Source organism: Nomascus leucogenys, chromosome 12 (assembly GCF_006542625.1).
Source record: "Nomascus leucogenys isolate Asia chromosome 12, Asia_NLE_v1, whole genome shotgun sequence".
In the NCBI taxonomy this organism is placed as follows: domain Eukaryota; kingdom Metazoa; phylum Chordata; class Mammalia; order Primates; family Hylobatidae; genus Nomascus; species Nomascus leucogenys.
Genome location: NC_044392.1, coordinates 89,415,487 through 89,435,718, shown reverse-complemented (window position 1 = coordinate 89,435,718; position 20,232 = coordinate 89,415,487). Strand labels below are relative to the sequence as shown.

At 43.4% G+C, this 20,232-nt stretch overlaps 1 protein-coding gene across 3 annotated transcripts in view; it reads right to left on the bottom strand.

The window, feature by feature from the left end:
* LPAR3 (lysophosphatidic acid receptor 3) overlaps positions 1-20,232 on the bottom strand; it is a 79,225-nt gene that overhangs the window by 24,509 nt on the left and 34,484 nt on the right. The window lies entirely within an intron of this gene.

Here is a 20,232-nt window from a genome sequence, read left to right as displayed (position 1 = left end):
CCCTCTTGCATGGTATACTCCACCATCTTCTCATGGTCCCATTCTCAAAGATTACAGACTGCGCTCATATATGGGCTACATGCCTTGAGTTACAGTGAACAGTATCACTGTGCACCCAGCTGTCCAGGATAGAAATTTGGGTGTCATCCTTGACTTCCCTCTCCCCACCCCAACATGTGAACAATCAGTAAGTACCATTGACTCTGCCTCCTCAGATATCTCCCTAATCCATCCATTTCTTTCTAACTATCCTTTCCCTCTGATGATGGTTACATCAGACCACTATCATCTCGAGTCTGAATTACTTTAATAGCCAAATGGCCTTCTTGCCTCCAGTCTCAGCCTCTCTAATTCATTCTCCATAGTGTGGTCAATGGTCTTTATATTAAATATAAGGTAACTCTGACAGAACTATCTCCTTGCTTCAAAGTCTTCCAGATAAGGGCCAAAGGACACAGCCAGACAGGCAGGCATTCATGACTTCTCCCCAGCTGACCCCCCCACCTCCCTGCTCCTCTGACTAACCTCTTTTTTAATCCCTTGTTCTGTCTTGTCATTTACAGTGCCCTGGACTGGCCATGCCATCTTTCATTTCTGGGCTTTGTCCCCGCAGCTACCTTTGCCTTCAACATGCCTTACAGGTCCACAATCCAGGTCCTCACACACCACCACAGGTTTCAGTGCTCTGTTTCATGAAAATGGTAGCTTACACTTATTGTTCAGGGTTCCATTCAAACCATTTTTATGCATTCTGCCATTTAATCCTCACATCAACCCTTGAGATAGGTATTATCATGGTCTCTTTTCATAGATTAAGAAACCGGCACCATTTAGATAGCATTTGGTGTGGAAACCAAGTGAATGATCTTCAAGGCTGGATCGTATGCATCTTGTATGTGCTCCCAGAGCTCCCACTGCTTATCATAAAAATTAGAATTATGTGTTTTCATAATGATCTGTTTTCCCAATTTTTTGCACCACAGACTGTAGGTTCTTAAGGGGAAAGACATGGCTAATTTTTTATGATTCCCTAGATTAAGCTCAATAAGTGTTTGCTGAGTTAATAAATGTGGACTGGGTACAGTAGCTCATGGCTGTAATCCCAGCACTTTGGGAGGTCAAAGGTGGAGGATCACTTGAGGCCAGGGGTTCAAGACCAGCCTGGGCAACATAATGAGACATATCTCTGCAAAAAGCAGAAACAATTAGATGGGCATGGTGCACATCTGTAGTCTTAGCTACTTGAGAAGTTGAGGTGGGAGGATCACTTGAGCCCAGTAGTTCAAGGTTACAGTGAGCTATGATCACTGCACTCCAGCCTGGATGACAGAGCAGGACCCTCTAAATAAATAAATAAATAAATACGTAAAATTAAAAAAAAATGATGACAACACTGTGAAATATGATGTAAAGGTTAGGTACACATCCTAGGACCAAAGTGCACTCAAATCTTAGCTCTTCCAATTACTGTGTGACCTTGGGTAAGTTATTTAACTTCTCTGCTTAGAATAGGAATGGTGATAATACATACTTCATATAAGAATTAAGTAAGTAAATATCCATAGAGTGCTTATTTAAGCTCCTGGCAAATACAATTATGTAAGTGTTTGCTTTTATTTTTCGAACAGGGTGTCACTGTGTCACCCAGGCTGCAACGCAGTGGCAAAATCACAGCTCACTGCAGCCTTGAACTCCTGGGCTCAAACACTCCTCCCACCTCAGCTTCCCAAGTAGCTGGGACCACAGGTGTGTGCCACCACGCCTGGCTTATTTGTTTATTTATTTGTAGAGATGGGGGTCTCGCTATGTTGCCCAGCTGGTTTCAAACTCCTGGGCTCAGGCAGTTCTCCTGCCTTGGCCTCCCAGAGTGCTGGAATTACACGTATGAGCCACCATGCCTGATCAGTGCTTACTTTTATTAGCATTAGTGTTAATGAAGAAACCAAAAGCACTTGTAAAACTAAATGAATATCATTAGTGCAATTTCACAGGCAAGAGCAGCTGACAAAGATAAAATATGTGCTGGTCCTAGAATTAAATATCATCACCCCAAAATTTGTTACAAAGCATCAAATATCCAGCTTAAGAATTCCTTTGAAAAATCTTATAGAAGACTTTTAACAATAACAAAAACCAATGATGGCAGATGAATGAGTTGGCTCCTTGCAAACCCTAAAGAGGAAACAATCCAGAAGTATCAGTCAGAGCCCACTTACTTATACCAACAAACTTTCATGCATAAGGACCAAATTTATAATAAAGTTACAAGGAAATGTTTCCTCAGATTTTGAGAATGTTGAGGACCAAAGAAATGCCATTTTATGAGGAAACTTTTCTGAACAATTTAGTTATTGACATTGAAAAAAAACTGCATCCTCAGACTTTGACAGGGGATTAAGTTGTATATTCTTCTAAGTGAAGCAGATGTCTCTTTAAAACAATAATTGTGTTTAAGAAAAGACATAATCAAAGGAGTCGACATGGTGCCAGGATTCTGTAGTGTAATTAAGTATTGCATCCCTTGTCAGGGACACAGTCTTTTGCTCAAAGATTACTGGAATAGAAACCCCATTTCCTGAAAACAGTGGCCGGTTTTTACCAAAGAAGATACAGAAATACAGAAAAGTTTTATTCACTGTAGACCTTCTTCTGAGCAAGCCAAAGCCTTGATCCTCATGTCTACAACATATTGAAAGGCTCACTGGAATTTCCTTGTGAAACAGTTACCAGAACTTTTACCTCAAATGGTAACCATCCTTCAGTTTTCAACAGTTATCCAGGCTTTGGCAATGAAAATAGTAAGTATTCACTGAGGGACCCTTTCTTTCTAGATCACAGATCAAAAATGAATTCCCGAAACTCCATTTCCCATTTTTGTGATACATATTAAATCCTACTTAAAACACAGCATAATCATGAAAATTTTTATTTACTTAAGAGGTTTACAAGGACAACCAACTGCCGCTTATGACAATTAAGGTTCGCTTTACTCATTATTAAAAACATTTTGAAACAAAAAAACCCATTACGACTAAAAATCTGGAGAGTCCCTGGATTTCGCTGTGGAGTTTGTCCTTTGGAGGAAAAGAAAAATGAATGAAACCCCCATGAGAGTCCAGGAAATTCTCAGTGGTTCCTGTCAGTCTCCAAGCTTCTACGTCTATACTTGCAGGTCATTTAATGTTACAACTTCATGTTTTGAGATTAAAACCGACACCTTCTATTCAATGTTATACCAGAAAAACTAAAATAAATAAATAAATAAATAAATAAATAAATAAATAAATAAATAAAATAGACATCTACAAGTCAAAGATTCTCTCTTCTATGGTAACTGCTTCTACCTGCACACCCCTCTCAATCAAACTCCTGTGTGTGGCTACACAAACACATATCCTGTAGTCATACGGTTACACAGGTGAGGCTCCTGACAAACCTGATTTCACTCCTGACCAAAATTGTTAGCTTCAAAGCACCTGAGGCAGAGTGGACTAATCATAAGTCCTTCCCTGGACCCCAGCTCTGGCCAGACTTGAATGATATAAGGGTTGGTATCTGATTCCAGGCTGGAGCAGTGGAGTCCATTCCCAGAAAATTTGCAAATGAAAGAAAGAGAGAGACCTTGATATATACACTTAGGAGCTACTGGCTGCCATGTTTGGTACAACAGAAGCAGAAGAAGCAGGACAGAAAAAAAGTTTGTAGAGGAAGAATAAAATTAGCACATGGAAAGAAACTCAGATGAGAAGTAAATAGAAACAATTTCCTGAATAACACAGGGCTTTCCAACACCTGGTTCCAGGATGTTCCTTAGGCATGGTAATCTCCACACCCTTGGGTTGTATGAGACACTAGTGTTCCTCTCCTTTTACACTTAAGCTGACGTGAGTTGGTTCCTGTTTTTGCAATCAAAAGTATAGTTAATACATTGAATGGAATTCTACGCGTAAGTATAGGGCAAGAAGTTGAAACACACAGTTCCTTCCAGTTAAGTCATAACCACCACTATCGGATCAATCACTTGCTATAATTCTAGAGTCCCAAACAGAAGAAATCCAGTCGCTGGTCAAAAGCCAAAAAGTTTCCAGGGTTTTAAACAAACCTATAACGTATGCTTATGCAAGCTGAATTTTAATCATGCAAATGAATGAGCAGAAATCATTTTCCTTACATTTCCTTTAGCTCCATAAGTTATAGGTTTGAAAAGATGCTTTAAAAGAAATGCACTTAAGTAGATTAGTTTTCATTTTGATAAAATAAAAAGTATTCGTGCAAATTATAAACTTCATGAGTCTGCTTATGCATAGCACTCTTAAAAATTGTCTTCTGAAAAAATTTATCTGCTAAAGTACTTACGAGTAAGCACATTTTTTCTTTATGTAGGTAAATGAGGGTAGACTTGGGAGTTCTTTTCAGAAGTAGAAGATAATCACAACAGTCCTATGTTTGAATTTCAAGTTCAAGATCACATTTGGCATGGATTTCAAAGTCTTCCAGGGGTGCTGTTTTGTTCACAAGGAGGTTTTTCTTGTTTGAGCTCTCTTGCATAAGACTCTTGGAGGAGAGCAAAGAAGAAAAAAAAAAAGATTCCCTACATGTTGAGACATGGAAGAATCAGAGTGCAGGAAATGAAAGCCAGCCAATAAGCAGTGCTTCAGTCCCTGTAAGCGTTCTGTCAAGGCAATTTCAATCCTCCCCTTAAAAGATGAGGTCTGAAAGGAGGAGGACCAAGTACTGAAGAGAAAGTGAGCTCCCGCCTTGGTCTTCATGCTGCTTAAAAGTCAATCGAACCTGGGGTGGGGACAGGGCTAAGCCACAAGTGCAATGCCTGTGGAGGCTCTGGCCTGCAGAAAATCTAACTCCTGTCTTCACCTTCACGTTTAAAACTCCATTTCTTCTTTTATCCTGTCCTCTTTTGCCCTCCACAGAGCTACGCCTCATCTCCTGCTCTCAGCCAATACTGGAATCCTGAGTAAGGGGTGGTGGTGTACTATTCTTAGACACCCAAGAAACTTCCCAGGCTTGGTAAGTGGAAGTTTCTCTTTGTGACCACCTTCCAACAAACCTCTTTTTTCAACTGTGATTTCTTCTCTCCAATGGTATTAAAACACATTTAATGAACTGCGTTCTTACGAGGCAAAGCTGCAGAAGAAGGACTTGCCAGTCATAAAGTGTGTTCGTCTAGACTTTTCCGAGCTGGAGGTGCAGTGGGTCTATTCTACACTGGTATAAGTTTCAACAAGGACAGTCTTGAGCTAGGGAGAGGGGTTGCGTGAAACGCCATACCTGCTGGGTGTTGGCAGAGACTCGCTGATGGATTTTACTGGTTAAAATCCTAACCCTATGCTAATAACATCACTTTTCTAAAGAGATCTAAGTGCTTCACAAGTTCCTTTGCCCAAACATGGCATTCTATAAAGAAAGTAAGTAGCCCAGTTATCGTCTCCGGTAAATCAAAAGTCAGTGCAGCTTTGGGGCTATTCCTGGAACCCATCAAGCTGGCTCCTTCCTCAGGCCTTTTGCATCTGCTGTTGCCAGCTCTGCCTGGATGGGCTCTCCCAGGTCACCAGTGGGCTCAGTCTACCCTGCATTTGGGTTTCTATTTAAGAAGTCCATGACAACCCAGTCTAAAGCAGCCTCCCTACCTGCGTCCTACCACCCTTACCCCTCTCCCCACTTTGTTATCAGAGGTCTTAACAATTCTTGACATTCTGTTCTAATTTATTTGTTGATGGATCACCTGCACTAGAACGTAAGCTCATGAAGCCAGGGACTTTGTCTTGCTCATCACTGTGTTCCCAGGGCCTAAACAGGGCCTGGCCCATTGCATACCTCAGCAAATGTTATATGAATGAATGAATAAGAATGGTGGCCAAATATCTCAATTTCTAGCTTAACATGTGCTCACTGCCCTGTCAGCTTTAATTTACTCTTCTATGCTTCCTGCCCTCGGTTTGCTCACGGGCACTGACAGACAGATAGATAGTTCTGGTCTTTTCAAATGTCTTGTGCTGCAGCAGAAATGTTTCATTTAAATGTGTGTGAATTATAAAAACCTGATGTTGACGGAAACCATAAGGAGAAAGATTTACTGCACTGTTTGTGGGAGTGGAGATTGATGCAATCTGTTGGAGGACAATTTAGAGACAGCTTAACAAAATTTTAAACATGCATTTTCTTGACCTACTAATTCTTGAATAAATACAGTTCACAAAAATAGACCCAGGAATGCTTGGAGATGTACATAAAAGGACCCTCATTGCAGGGATATTTTAATGGCAAAAATTAGAAATAGCTCATAAAATATCATCAATCAGTATGTAATACAATGTAGCCTTATATAGCCACTGAAGAGAGTTAGACATATGTTTATAGAGACATGAAAAAATATTCGTATGTTGTCAAGTGAAAAAAGATGGAGAACTATTATGACTATTAAGAACACATTTCAGTACAAAAATCATTACTCTGTGAGTACCGTACACACACATCCCCCACCCCGCCACAGTCTTTTATTATTTGCAGGGAAAGTATCCGCAAGCCAGCATATTAACCTGTTAACAGTGGTTCTAAAATCTCTAAAGAGAGAACTAAAGGGGACTTCCACTTTCTAAATCATATATTCTACAATGTGTGCATTTTAGAAACAAGCAAATTACATCCACAATAACAAAAACAATTAAGATTTTAAACTTCATTTAAATTCTAGTGCCAAAGTACTTCAATATTTATAAAACTATTTAAATTCTGAGCTCTGGGCCCAATGTTCACATTAACAAATCTGGTAACTTCTCCAAGCTTTATTTATTCCTGATCCATAAAATGAGGCTAAAAATACTTTTCCTTCTACTGCTTAGGGTTATTGGATGGCTAAATAAAATCAATGGGAAGAACATTGAAAAGCATTTTTAAATCACTAAGTTAATTCCAGGTGGCCATTATATACATTGTTTAAGCTTCTTGTTAGCATTCTACCTGCATTTCATTGACTCACAAGAATACACTCTAGGAGGGATTTGTGTTACGACTGTTACAGATGAGGAAACTGAGGTGTAGAGAAAATGAATTTCTTCCTTGGAAAGCAGAACTAGAATCAAACACTCAGACTTTATCCCACACTTTATTCCTCTTCCACCTTCCACACTACTCAGAGAGCAGGTAGGTATAAAGGCCCTGTAAACTATAAATCTGTCAAACATGAAAGGGACTAGGATTATAGTCAGCAGCAGTAATAAGCACCTTTTGAACTAGAAAAGAAAAGAAAACTGCAGTGAAAAATTGTATGTTTCTTACCCTGCACTGTGTTGGTCCATCATTACCAAAACCAATTAATCTTTTTAATTACACTCAAACCTTTTTATGCACCCCAAACTAGAAATCAGAACAGTTTAGGAAAACCTCTCCAGAATATATATTCAAGGTTTTATAAAAAGAAAAGAAAATGTAGGCTTTGATAAACTCAACATGTATTTACTTGAGGAAAAATGAGATTTTTAGAAAAAGGTAGGGGCAAGTGAATTCACCAAGCTGTGAAAAGGATACTTTATCCACTGGGAAGTTTCTGTGAGTTTGCTTGTTACAGGAATACTAGCAATATATACAAACAAGGTATACAAACACAGCGACAGGACATGTCCTACCAATTCCACACAGCCACAATCCTAAGTCATTACTCTTACCAAAGCTTCATATAAGAGGGCTCATTTCTAAATAAGGTGGGTAGGCTCCAATTCTCTCAGCTTCAAGTAAGCAAATTTTGGTCTGATATTACAAAATACAATCAATTTCCCAGTACCACAGGTCCAGTAAGAAAATAAATTCAAGATTGTAAGTTTATTGATCATAAAATATGTCAAAAAGACTTTGCAGACAAATTCTCATGTGAAAAAAGCCATTTTAAAGATGTTTCAGCTACCTAAAGGGATAGTAGAGAACTACGAATCACATTGCTCCAGTTAAGGTTAGAAATACTCTGTCTAATTTGTGTTTCCTTGAAAGTTGCAGTCTTAGTAGAGAGTCTCAAAACACAATATTGCAGAACTGCATACAATTTTTTATTTTCATAATGCTACAGTGATAGGCTCCTGTGTCCAATTCAGATTGGTGACATTCTGCTGGAAACTAGTAAACCTTGTCATCAGGCTAATTTTACAAGTCCCTTCTCCCCTCTCATTTATAGCTACTTATATTTCTCTGCTTTTCTTTATGACTTTCCACATGAAGCATTCTCTAAAATATTTTTGGGCAAAACTTCATTCTATGCTTGCTCAAGAGTGCAGTAATATTGGAAGCACAGTTTGCAGGTCACTGTAAGAGGTCAGTGAGAAGTCTCCTGGTGTTAATAGCTTGAGTAATATTGTTTTCTCCTTCAGACCACACCATTAAATTGTTTTCATTACCCACAAAGGGGTTATTTGTGTCAGAGCAAATAAGATCTCATTCAAATTCAAACTGGATAATTTCAGCCTAATAAAATAATTTCTAATAACTAGAAGAACAAGACAATGACAAAAAATTGTAAAGTCTTTTTATGACATACAAGCAGAAGAGAAGAAATGTATTTTTTAAATAGGTCCTACAAGAGTTTTAATGTGCTATCTGGAAATTTTGGAGGGGGCTACCCTGTAGTTTATTCTCCTAGAAATGGGAGGGTATGAGGTATTTCCCAAAGGTTTTACAAGAAATTATATCTTATGTTCCCTGGGAATACCAGAGATTCCACTTTGGACTTTTCTATTTCACTGAGTTTCCTCCATTTCTGACCCACCATCTTCTTTGTTCTTTTAGTCATCTAAATTTCAAACGCTGAAGCTGGATTCATCCTTTTGCTACTCCCTTCAGGCTCAATGTGTCACTACCTCCTGAAGTTTCTATCATTTTAATGTATTTTAAATCCATTCTTCCTTTTGTTTTTTCGCTGCTTTCATAGTAACTCTTGCTTCTGAAATGTTTGTGCCTGGGGTAAGGGCCTTCAGAATACCTCAGTTGTTTCTTCAAAACAGGAGTGTCAGGGCTGTACTAGTGGATCACTGGATTAGAAACCAGCATGTGTGTGTGGGAGTGGAGGGAGAGTTCATGCATACGCTTGGCACGTTGCCCTGGTGATGTTGATACAAAGTACCACACCACCTCCTGAAACCACATTTCTATGAAGAATTGTCTGGGCCAGCCCTGTTTTGGCAAACTTCCAAACCCAAGTGCCTGGAGCCAGTCGGAGTCCATCAACAAGCCCAGGAAGCAAGTCCACCTCCTATCAGGGAATCTGAAGACCCCCAATCCTCAGCTGTGCCTGCTGATTGGGACCTGGGTGCCTGCTTTATGTCCTTGCTCCACTACTTGGGGTCTCCAGGGTAGCCTGAATGGTACTCTAACTCTGCTGACGCCAGGGTCCTCCTCAACTCCTGTCAGTCTTGCAGGGACTTACCATCACTCCAGAGGATGCATCTACCCTTCCTGATTCCCAACCTGGCCCATATCCATGGCCAGGCCTCATTAACTGCTGCCAGGTTTCCCTGACACTGACTTCCAACTACAGGGCCCAAAGTGGATTTAAGCACCTGATTGTTAAAGGAAGTAGCATCTGTGGTCCCCGAATCTCCTGCCTAGGTCCCACCCCTTCCTTGGTGGCTCCTGGGCACTATTCTAGGGCCCACATTTTTGTGGGAACTGCAGTTTTGCCCTGTCATCTAGGAGCTGCCACTTAACACTGGTCTGTCTGCAGCACTCCCTTAGCGCCATGTTGAACAGCAGGCATGGGCCTTTGTGAGTCTGCCCAGATCTAGCCAGTTCCTTCCCTCTACTGAATTGTCCAACAAGCCTGGCCACAGCCTGCCAGTCACCTGAGCCTTCCACCCACTGCAGAGCTCAGATAGTGGCTGTTGGAAGGGACAAGTGTTGTCCATCTGGATGTGGCCAGCCGCCATCTTATATGGCTTCCTTCACCTTAAATGCAGGTCCCGCCAAGAAAGCCTTTGACTTAAGAACCCCAGAATGCCCCTGCTGGGCCCTGAGGTTGGCCACTTTCCCTCCCAAATGACAGAAGTGCAGAATCCAGTGGTTGGTTCTTAGCACTGTCCCTGTGGACCACATTCAGAGAGCCTCCCTGAGCTAGGAGGCCCTGTGTGATCCCTTGTCATGCAGAGGCCAGCAAAGAAAAATTGAGAAGCCAAAATATTTTCCAGGCTCACCCAAAAGCTACCCTCCCTGAGCTGCAAGTTGCCTTAGGCCAGAGACACAATATTTCCTTTCCAAGTTGGAACAAATGAAGAAGGGTCCAGTTATCACCCCATAAATAAGCATTAACCTCTTGTGAGACAATCTCTATGTCCTTCTGAGAGTCCACTCCGTGCAACTGAGAAGACACAGTTTTAGTTTCTAAGCTGCATGCAAACTCAGGTAGAGCCTCCAGAACAACCTGGGTCTGCTGTGTCACCTCAGCATCTTCACTAGTTCTCCCAGTCCCAGCAGAAAGCATAGAGCTCCACTCTGAAACAGCATTCGTAAGTTTGCCATGTGTCAGGAGTCACAGAGGGATGTCTAAGCAGTCATGCAGATCCTAGGAACTCTGCTACATGTTTTGCAACATATGGACTCTCAGAAGTAAACTCAGTACAATGTCTCTGGAGCATCCTTCAACAGAACAGTAGAATGTCTAGAGATCCCTCAATAGAACGTCAGGCCTAACTGTAAGATGCCCTAGAACCAAGGAGCTTGGAACATATCCTGGGGAGGAGAACACTGACCTTCCAAGGGAAGAGTTATTTAACTTGTATAAAAAGTTCTGACTGGGCGCGGTGGCTCACGCCTGTAATCCCAGCACTTTGGGATGCCGAGGCGGGAGGATCATGAGGTCAAGAGATTGAGACCATCCTGGCCAACATGGTGAAACTCCATATCTACTAAAAATAAAAAAATTAGCTGGGTGTGGTGGCAGGCACCTGTAGTCCCAGCTACTTGGGAGGCTGAGGCAGGAGAATCACTTGAACCTGGGAGGCAGAGGTTGCAGTGAGCTGAGATTGCACCACTGCACTCTAGCCTGGTGACAGAGCGAGACTCATCTAAAAAAAAAAAAAAGTCCTGACCTTTGGTCTGGGGCCCATTTATAGGATTCTGAGGCTGTAAACTGAGTCATGAGGAAGACTGTTCTGGATAAAACACTTATATCATAAGCCTTGTCATGGGCCCAGATAGGCAGACTCAGCACAGATAGAGAGCAAGCACACTGTCTCCCTGACTCATTGGTGAGTCCAGTTCTGAAAGCCCAGTAATGTAGAAACTCTAAGGGGAGTCCCTGGGATTCACCAGTTGCTAAGATAACTGGAAGAAGGTCTCTGCCACATAGCACCAGTGTCCCTCCTGCCAGTGCTCGAGGCTGGTGATAAGGAATCTCACCCTGGGGAAAGATACCAGCCCTAGAAAAGACAAAGAGGCCTCAAAGAAAATACTTCTCAAAACCAAGGAGGCTGATCAGAGGCAAGGTACACAGCTAACTCTCTAACCCTCATGATCCCAGGAGAGCTAATTTAATGACACCTAAGTCTCCTGAAGCTCCCTGGATCATAATAGGGTTCGTCCTAGGCTAGTTAAGCTCCTAGGACCTTAACATAGTAGGGTTGGTCCTAGGCTAGTTAACCCGCCCTCTCGGATGCGCGGCCCTGTGTGATCACGAAGGTCTGTGCTCAGAAGGGCCTGCACTTGGTTGACAGCTCTGCTGTCACGTTCTTGAAATCTTCAACAATTTTCTCTTTGAACTTGTATTTAGTAAGGGAGCCAGAGGAGCATGAGGGTGAGCAGAGGAGACAGGTGGAAGAAGGGAGAGAGCTTTATATTTTAGTACCTTCAGTGGCACATCTCCCTTGCCTTTTGAAAAAAAGACCCACAAATTATGTAGCAGGCTGTCAGCAGTCCTGATGGAACCCCCTCCCATGTAACCAGCCACCATGCAAAGGAGGGAGTTAAAGACTAACAATCAAGCTGGGCGCAGTGGCTCACGCCTGTATCCCAGCACTTTGGGAGGCTGATGCGGGAGAATCGCTTGAGACCAGGAGACTGAGACCAGCCTGGGCAACATGGTGAAACCCTGTCTCTACAAAAAAAAAAAAAAAAGAAAAAAAGAAAAAGAAAAAAAAATAGCTGGACATGGTGGTGTGCGCCTGTACTCCCATCTACTCAGGAGGCTGAGGTGGGAGGATCGCTTGAACCTGGTGGGGGCAAAGGTTGCAGTGAGCCGAGATCGCGCTACCGCACTCCAGCCTGGGTGACAGAGCCAGATGTTGCCTTGAAAGGGAAAAAAGAAACAAAACTAACAATCACCAGGGACTCTAGAGACCCCCCAACCTCTGGTCCCAACCCTAACCAAAGAAATTTTTCATGCCTTCGGGTCACTGACAAAAGTCAATTCCAGACCAAGGCTAACTCCGTACCACAGATCCCCCCAGCTCAGGCCAAGATAACCACTGGTGAGAACCAGGACACAGGAGGCCTGCATTCCAGGAAGCAATTCATGGCTGATGTGCAGAGTTAGTAAGAGGGGTCCCAGGCGACGTAGAACCAGTCCTTGTAGTTACGATCAGCACAAGGACCCAGGCTGAGCCAGTCTGGGTGGACCAGCCCAGAACCACTGTCACCCAGGCTGCCTCTCCCACCCCCTGTGGGCTGCTGAGATGGTGGCTCCCAGCACTGTGAGGAGGGTATGCCCTGGGGCAGGGGGAGCCTTTACGCCACCTTGATACATGACCTGGGACAGGTTTCCATCTCTCTGAGGCTCCATTTCCTCATATTTAAAATAATGGCAGCAACACCTTCCAAGAGGATTAAACAGAGTATGTATAAATGCCTGGCACAAAGTGGTGGTCAATTTTTAAAAATCCCTTTTTTCTCCACAGAGTTGTTATTAGAAATGAGCTGTTCTTAGAAATGAGACAATTATCCATGAAAATTCCTGACAATTCAAAGTGCTTCATAAATGTCGATTCTCTTCCACGTTCTCCTTCCCAGTCCCTCTTACCTTTGTTCTTGTGACCAGACCCTCCACTAACTGCCAGTTCCCACCCCAGGTCCCACCCAATAAGCATGTTTGTTGGCTCATTATATAAACATTTACTGAGTGCCTACTGTGTGCCAGACACTGCACAAGTGAAAACACACACACACAGTCCTGTCCCTGAGAAGCTCACAGTCTGGTAAGAGAGGCACTTCGCAAATAAATTTTAATAGAGTGGGTTACTTTTATGAGTTAATTCTTTTAATATATAAATAGTATACTACAGAAGCACTGGATAATTAACTCTGCCTTGGGGAGTCAGAGAAAATATCATAGAGAAGGCAGACTCTTGAGTTGGATCTTGAAAGATGGACAGGAGTTTGCCATGCTACAGAAAACCTCGAGGAGCCTCAGGCAGTCACTGCACATGTGCAGGACAGTGAGAAGCTTGGCATGAGAGAAGCAGGGGCTGTGTGGGGGGAGTGCATGGAAAAGGAGGCTGGGAACAGGACTGGGAAACAGCCTTGTAATCCCAACTCATTTGGGCTTTATCCAGTTTGCAAGAGTAGACAAGAAAAGATCAGAGCTAACTGTGCTTTTTAGGAAAATGCCTCAGCTGGTGGTGGGGGAAGGCCTAGAGCAAGAAAATGCTGGAGGAGGGAATCCAGACGGAGATGACCATTAGCAACACACAGCAAGTCTTGGTCTAAAGGCGTGTAGTAGGATCTGAGACACCACTGAAGCAGATTTGGTGACTAATTTTTTTTTTTTTGAGTTGGAGTCTCGCTCTGTCACCAGGGTGGAGTGCAGTGGTGCAATCCCAGCTCACTGCAACCTCTGCCTCCCAGGCCCAAGCAATTCTCCTGCCTCAGCCTCCCGAGTAGTTGGGACTACAGGTGTGTACCACCACACCCGGCTAATTTTTGTATTTTTGGTAGATGGGGTTTCACCATGTTGGCCAGGATAGTCTCGATCTCTTGACCTCGTGATCTGCCCTCCTCAGCCTCCCACAAGTGCTGGGATTACAGGCATGAGCCACTATACCCGGCCAATTTGGTGAATAATTTCAGATTTGGTGATTAATTGGCTATAGGTGGTGAGAGAGATGGTCCTACCAAGCTTTCCAGCTTGGAAGGCAAGGCAGATGGAAGCCATTGCAGAGATCCTATATAACAGGTAGAGCGGGTCTGCAGGCAGCTGAAGCTTGTGGTGCCTCCAGGACATCCAGGTGTGCACGTGACAGCAGCTGGAAACAGAGATTGGGATCTCCTGAAAGGCTGAGGATGGAGAGGCTGCTTTGAGAGACGTTCACGTGGAGGGGTTGGTTCAAGCTGCAGGAGTAAAATCACCTGGAAAGAACTTGGGGACCCAAAGGAGAAGGAACAAAGGGCATTTCAGAGATGGTCAGACATGGGAGAGACTGGACAAACAGCAGAGAAGGAACAGAATGAGGAAGATACTATCGAAGGGAGCATGAAACAAGCAGGTGCATAACAGGAAGGTCAAGGTAGATCACTAAATTTGGCAGCTAGGAAGACAATGGTGGCTTAATCAAACACAGTCGTATTAGGATAGCATAGGAAGAAGCTAGCTTACTACGGTTTGAAGTATTAAGAAAAGAAAATAAGAGTAAAAAAATCGGCTGGGCACACTGGCTCGTGCCTATAATCCCAGTACTTTGGGAGACTGAGGCGGAAGGATCGCTTGAGCCCAGGAGTTTGGGACCAGCCTGGGCAACATAGGGAGACCCCATCTCTAAATAAGAAAAGAAAAGAAAAGAAAAGAAAAGAAAAGAAAAGAAGAAAACAAACAAGAACAAAAGTCTGGTGATGAAGGGAGGGAGAGACAGAGCAGTAGTTAGAAGGGGAGTTAAGGTCAGGGCTTATATTTTTGAATGATCAAGCTCATAGGAAAGCAAGAATAAGGACAAGAGTAGGCTCGTGGATCCCCCAGCTCCTGGCTGGAAGGAATGGGCCCTAGTGAAAAGCTAGGATGGTAAGGATGTGACCTGTGCAGGTGGACTCAGATATGAAGGGAGAGAAATTAAGGGGGTTCATGCCAGATGAAGAAAGCAGAGATTGGGAAGTCAGCTGGGGAATGAGAAAGGGCAAAGCTCAAAGACCTTGGGGAAAGTGGCAAGGCTTGATTAGGTCTTGCGCTTGCCTGACCCTGCCTCTGAATTTTAGTTCCCATGATGGATCCCTCTTCCTGCTTCTTCTGTCTCTGCCTCCTGCCAGATTTCCATAAGCTCACACCCCACTGTCCTGCTTCTCTTCTCCTCCCCTGCAGTCCCTGATGGGCCTTCTAGCTGCTGCTGACAAATGTGCCTTCCTACAGCATCTACCATGAGGGACCAGCTCCGCCTCTCTCCGGCATCTGAGCTACCTCCCATCCCCGGATCCTGGGGACTCTCCTATTGTCTCCTAAGTGATCTCTCCCTCTCCAACCCACTTCTCATCTTTCTAAAACCCTGCTTTGCATTTTGCAACTCCCACCTTCTCAACCCTCAAGATCCTACACGGGCTCTTTCTTGCCAGATGAGGCAGTTCAGCTGTGGGCTGAAGACTGGCCACAGGCCTATTTAATTTGGCCTGCACGGTCTTTTAACAAAAAATGAAACTGATTGTATTTACACAGGGCATGATCTGTCTAGTTAGCCACAGGCACCACCCCTCCCTATTTCCTTATATCCACTCCAGACCCAATTCATATACCCATGTTATCTGCCTCGTCTCTGTTAGATATTTGACAATGAAGTCCACAGGACCCTAGGATCCAAGGCCTTCCAGTCTCTGGCTCCCTTATGTCTCTCAAACCAGATTGTCGTTACTATTCAAACTCCTTATTCCAGAAATCGGTCTGCCCAGTCTCCCCTTCCTACCCACAGCCCTGGCATGGCCTCCCTAGATCTAGATATATGTATACCTGTCTCCCACCCTGCCTTTCCTCCTATCTGCAATGCCTTGCCCTTTCCTCTCCACCTGTTACACTGAAATCAGGCTTATATTCTACCTCCTCAAAGAGGCCTCCATGGACCATCCAAGCCCACAGCATTTTTTCAGCCTGGGCCCCCTCATTCGGCCCTTGTGGATATTTCTTTGTGCCTTCAGTTATCTTTTTTGAGTACATTTCTCATTTCCTCAAATAAGCCTGGAAATAGGGTTCTCTATTAGTCACACACAGGAAAAGCCACACAGAACAGGTCTGCCTCCATGTCATCTATCTCTCATGTGACACAACCTTTGACTCATAAATCTTGGTCATTTCCTGACAACCATAAACCACTAGAGCAAGCACGGATTCACAGTGCCTTCAGGGTAGAGGCCACGTCTCATAGTTAGTACCTGCCTAAAACCTAGCAAGGTAGTCAATAAATGTTTATGATGAGAAAATATAAAATGCAGAAAAAACATAAAGAATAAAATAGGTTCACCATTGGGCAGTAAATTCTCTGACTTGATGAAAACAACCCCTGTTGTGATTCACTGTCACTCAAACATCCAAGGACAGGTATATTTTGCCAAGGCAAGAAGTTGGGACCCACTAGAAGAAGCAGGAACTAGAAGGTCCAGAGCTGCAGCCACAGTGCTGCAGTAATTTACAAGGTGAACTTGGTCAAATCTCTGAACAGTATTGATTCTTTGAGGTAATGGGATCTTTCCACCACATACTCTGCAGAGTTAACAACAGTCTGGTGGTGAGGGAGAGCAGGTGGCTGGGCTGGAGGGACAACTGTCAGTGCAGGAGGGAAGATGACTCCTGCCAATAACTCTTGGTTCCCCTACCCCTTATCCCAGCTTCCGTGTTGATCCCTAGGTCCACGACATGGCATAATTCCAGCAAACACCCTTTACTCCCAGTTCCCACCCAACATGTTTGCCATAGCTACACACTGAACATAGCAGTCCCCAGCTGAAATTTTCAAAGAACAATGTTAACATGGAATTTGATAAAATTCTACCATTGGCCAGCATACACCATACTATTCCAGATGTTGAATTTGCCCAGTGATGTGATGCCTGAGTCACAGATGATGACCACATTTCTCCTTTGGCAGAAATCAAAGCCCTAAGAGAGGGTGTTCCTGAGTTCTGGAACGTGAAACCTTCCAGGAGGCTGGGTGTTGGCAGGAGGGTAGGATGTAGTTGGGTACTGGAACCTCTCCCTAAACCTTCTTTTCAAAGAGGTCAAATTTGAGAAATGTTTCTGTACCTTGCACTCAGAAAATATTCAATAATTGTTTGTTTCAGCTTAAGAGGAAGGTTTCAGTTTTCTAAAAAGAAGAAAAGCCAGAAGTTCTCAAGAAGGGGGCATGAGAGGGGAATAAAAGAAGCCGAGTGCATTTGGTGTAACAGAACTGAAGGGGTCTGGACCGGAGGAAGTGGAAGAAGTAAGATGGCAGGGCAGTGGTTACACTGGAAACAAGAACACTGATTTGGGAAAAGCACTTCTGAACTGACTGCAAAGGGAGGTGTCTGAAACAGTGGCACGGGGGGAAAAGAAAGAACCAAGAGCCAGACTTGAGGTAACAAATGGCTACATACGGCAGAGACAGAAGAAAGAAGACAGACTCCGGGAAATGTGCTGTTGGCAGAGGTGTCGAGATGGCATTTGAACAAGTGGGATGGAGCGCCATATGAGGGATTTTCTTTTTTAATTGGAAGCTGTCTTCCTTCTAGCATCAGACACTGAGGTCATCTCAGTCCCCACGCTCCCCCTCAGAACAGGAGGGGATGTGTCAAATAGCGGCGTAGGGGCAGCAACTGAGTGGCAACTGCATTTTTGCACCCACCGATTGACGGCCTGCCCTGAAAGCAAATGCCTCCCTCCTATAGGCCTCTGTAGCAATGCCATGAAGCACACAGGAAAATCATCTGTGACAAAGGTGCTCCTGGGACTAGCCATTTCAAGACAAAAGTACGAACACCCCTGGACCCAATGTACTGAGTACTGGTGCCTGGATGGCTTGACTCTGAAAAGAATCATTCTCCATCTGATATGACTCTCTGCACAGCAACAAGAGAGCCCCTGTGTGCCAACAATCTGTTCATTTCACTCAGCATTTCTTAAGGCAAAGCTTTAACTGTTTTCTTTTTTTCTATTTTAACAGATATTTGATTACTAAGGCATGCAGGCAGTAAACATTGAAAGCAGGCTTCTGTGTTGCAGAAGCAACTACAAGGCCACAGAAGCTGAAAACAAATGTTTCAGAATTCCTCACGAACTTAGGCACATGTACTTTTTTCTTTCTCTCTCTCTCTTTTTTAATGAAGTAAGGACAGTTCATTGATGAAGCTTATGAACAATACCAAAAGGCCTGTGTTTTAGTCCCAACTCTTTTCAGTCACAGGGTAAACTTTTCAATCCTAGCAAAAGTGATAATAGCAGCTGATGAACTAGCTACTCTTGAAGGATTTGTTAGCAAGAGGGGGACAGTTTCTTATGAGGACCGTCCTATAATAGAGCTCTATACACAAGATGTTGGTGCCGTATCACAGGACTCTTGTCAAGCTAATGCTTGGTGGCCAGGGTCTCATTTATAATGTTTTATTCATAAATGTTGCAAAAGTGAAATGAATTATTAATGGAAAGATCATCTGTCAGAGACAGGAATCATTAACAGAATTTCGTAGGGGAGAGGGTGGTTTATAGGGACTAGCAATGTAAGCACAGAGCTTTTCAGTTCTGTGGTGACCATGTGTTCAGACTGTCCTGGGTCTCCAGTAACAGAGCTGGTACCATTTGCCATCTGTCAAGGCAGCCTCTGCAAAGCACACCCGGTCAGCTTCCTCTTGGCTACTTGTCCATTTTATAAAATCTGCCATCATGATGGCACCAACAGTAGGCTTCTAGTCCCTGTGTCCAGGTTACTTGGTGATAGAACTGGACATAAAAGGGCATTCTGCTTGAATACAGGGCATGGCTCTTTAGAATCAAACTAAGGTCTAAGAGTAGCTAATATTTACTTAGTACTTACTATGTACCAAACATTATGCTAGGTGCTTTATGTGTATTAACTCATTGAATCCTCAAAACCTCACCATGCCAAAGATACTATTATCCCTTTCTTACAGATGAAAAAACTAAGGCACAGACAGGTTAGATGAATTGCTCAAGGTCACACAACTTGGAATTGACAAAGCTAGGATTTAAATCCAGTTCCAACCCCCAACTCCAAAGCCCCTATTCTTACCAATGATTTTAATAAGCATAAAGTTTGAAGAGTATACAGCTGTCATTTTCCAGGAGATGTTTTCATAGCTGTCACTAGCATGCTGCAAAACATTTGGATCAAGGGCGAGCTAAATGTTGAAAGAGCATGCGACTTTATAGAAATAAACTTTACAGAAACCAAGGGAGATACAAGTTATAAACCTCATGACTTGGGTCCACATCATTCCAGCCCCCTCACTTCCAAGAGGCTCTTAACTGACTGTGAAGAGTAGAGTATGGAGCCAGTCTCCTGGGGTTGGAATCTCAGCTCTGCTACTGACCTTGAGCAAGACACTGAACCTTTTCGGGCCTTGGTTTCCTCATCTGGTAATAACAGAACTTCCCTCAAGGGCTGTCATGAATGCTAAATGAAATAAAACATATAAATTACTCAGAACCATGTATACCCCACAAGGAATATTAACTATTAATAATTTTATCAATATGGGTGTGTGGGCAAGAGGCTAAGTACACTCGAATTTCCATGTCTTAAAAACAGATCTGCATAGAGTTGTTATGAGGGTTAAGTGAAATAAAATTCTAAAAGCATAGAACACGCTGACCTCATCATAAGAAGTATTCAAAAAATGCTCATTTCTTTTCTCCTTCCCAAGATAATACTATCACTTAACCTTCAGAGACCTCGGCTTCTCATATTATAAAATTATAAGATAAAACAAGGGCCAGGCATGGTGGTTCATGCCTGCAATCCCAGCACTTTAGGAGGCCAAGGTGGGCAGATCACTTGAGGCCAGGAGTTTGAGACCAGCCTGGGCAACATGGTGAAACTCTATCTCTACTAAAAACATAAGAAAAGTAGCTGGGCATGGTGCCACATGCCTATAATCCCAACTATTCAGGAGGCTGAGGCACAAGAATCACTTGAACCCAGGGGGCGGAGGTTGCAGTGAGCGGAGATCACACCACTGAAACTCCAGCCTGGGTGACAAGGCGAGACTGTCTCAAAAAAAAAAACCTAAAACACATGATTCTTACCTATTCCCCTGCCCTTGTCTACCTCACAGGCATGTCTCAGC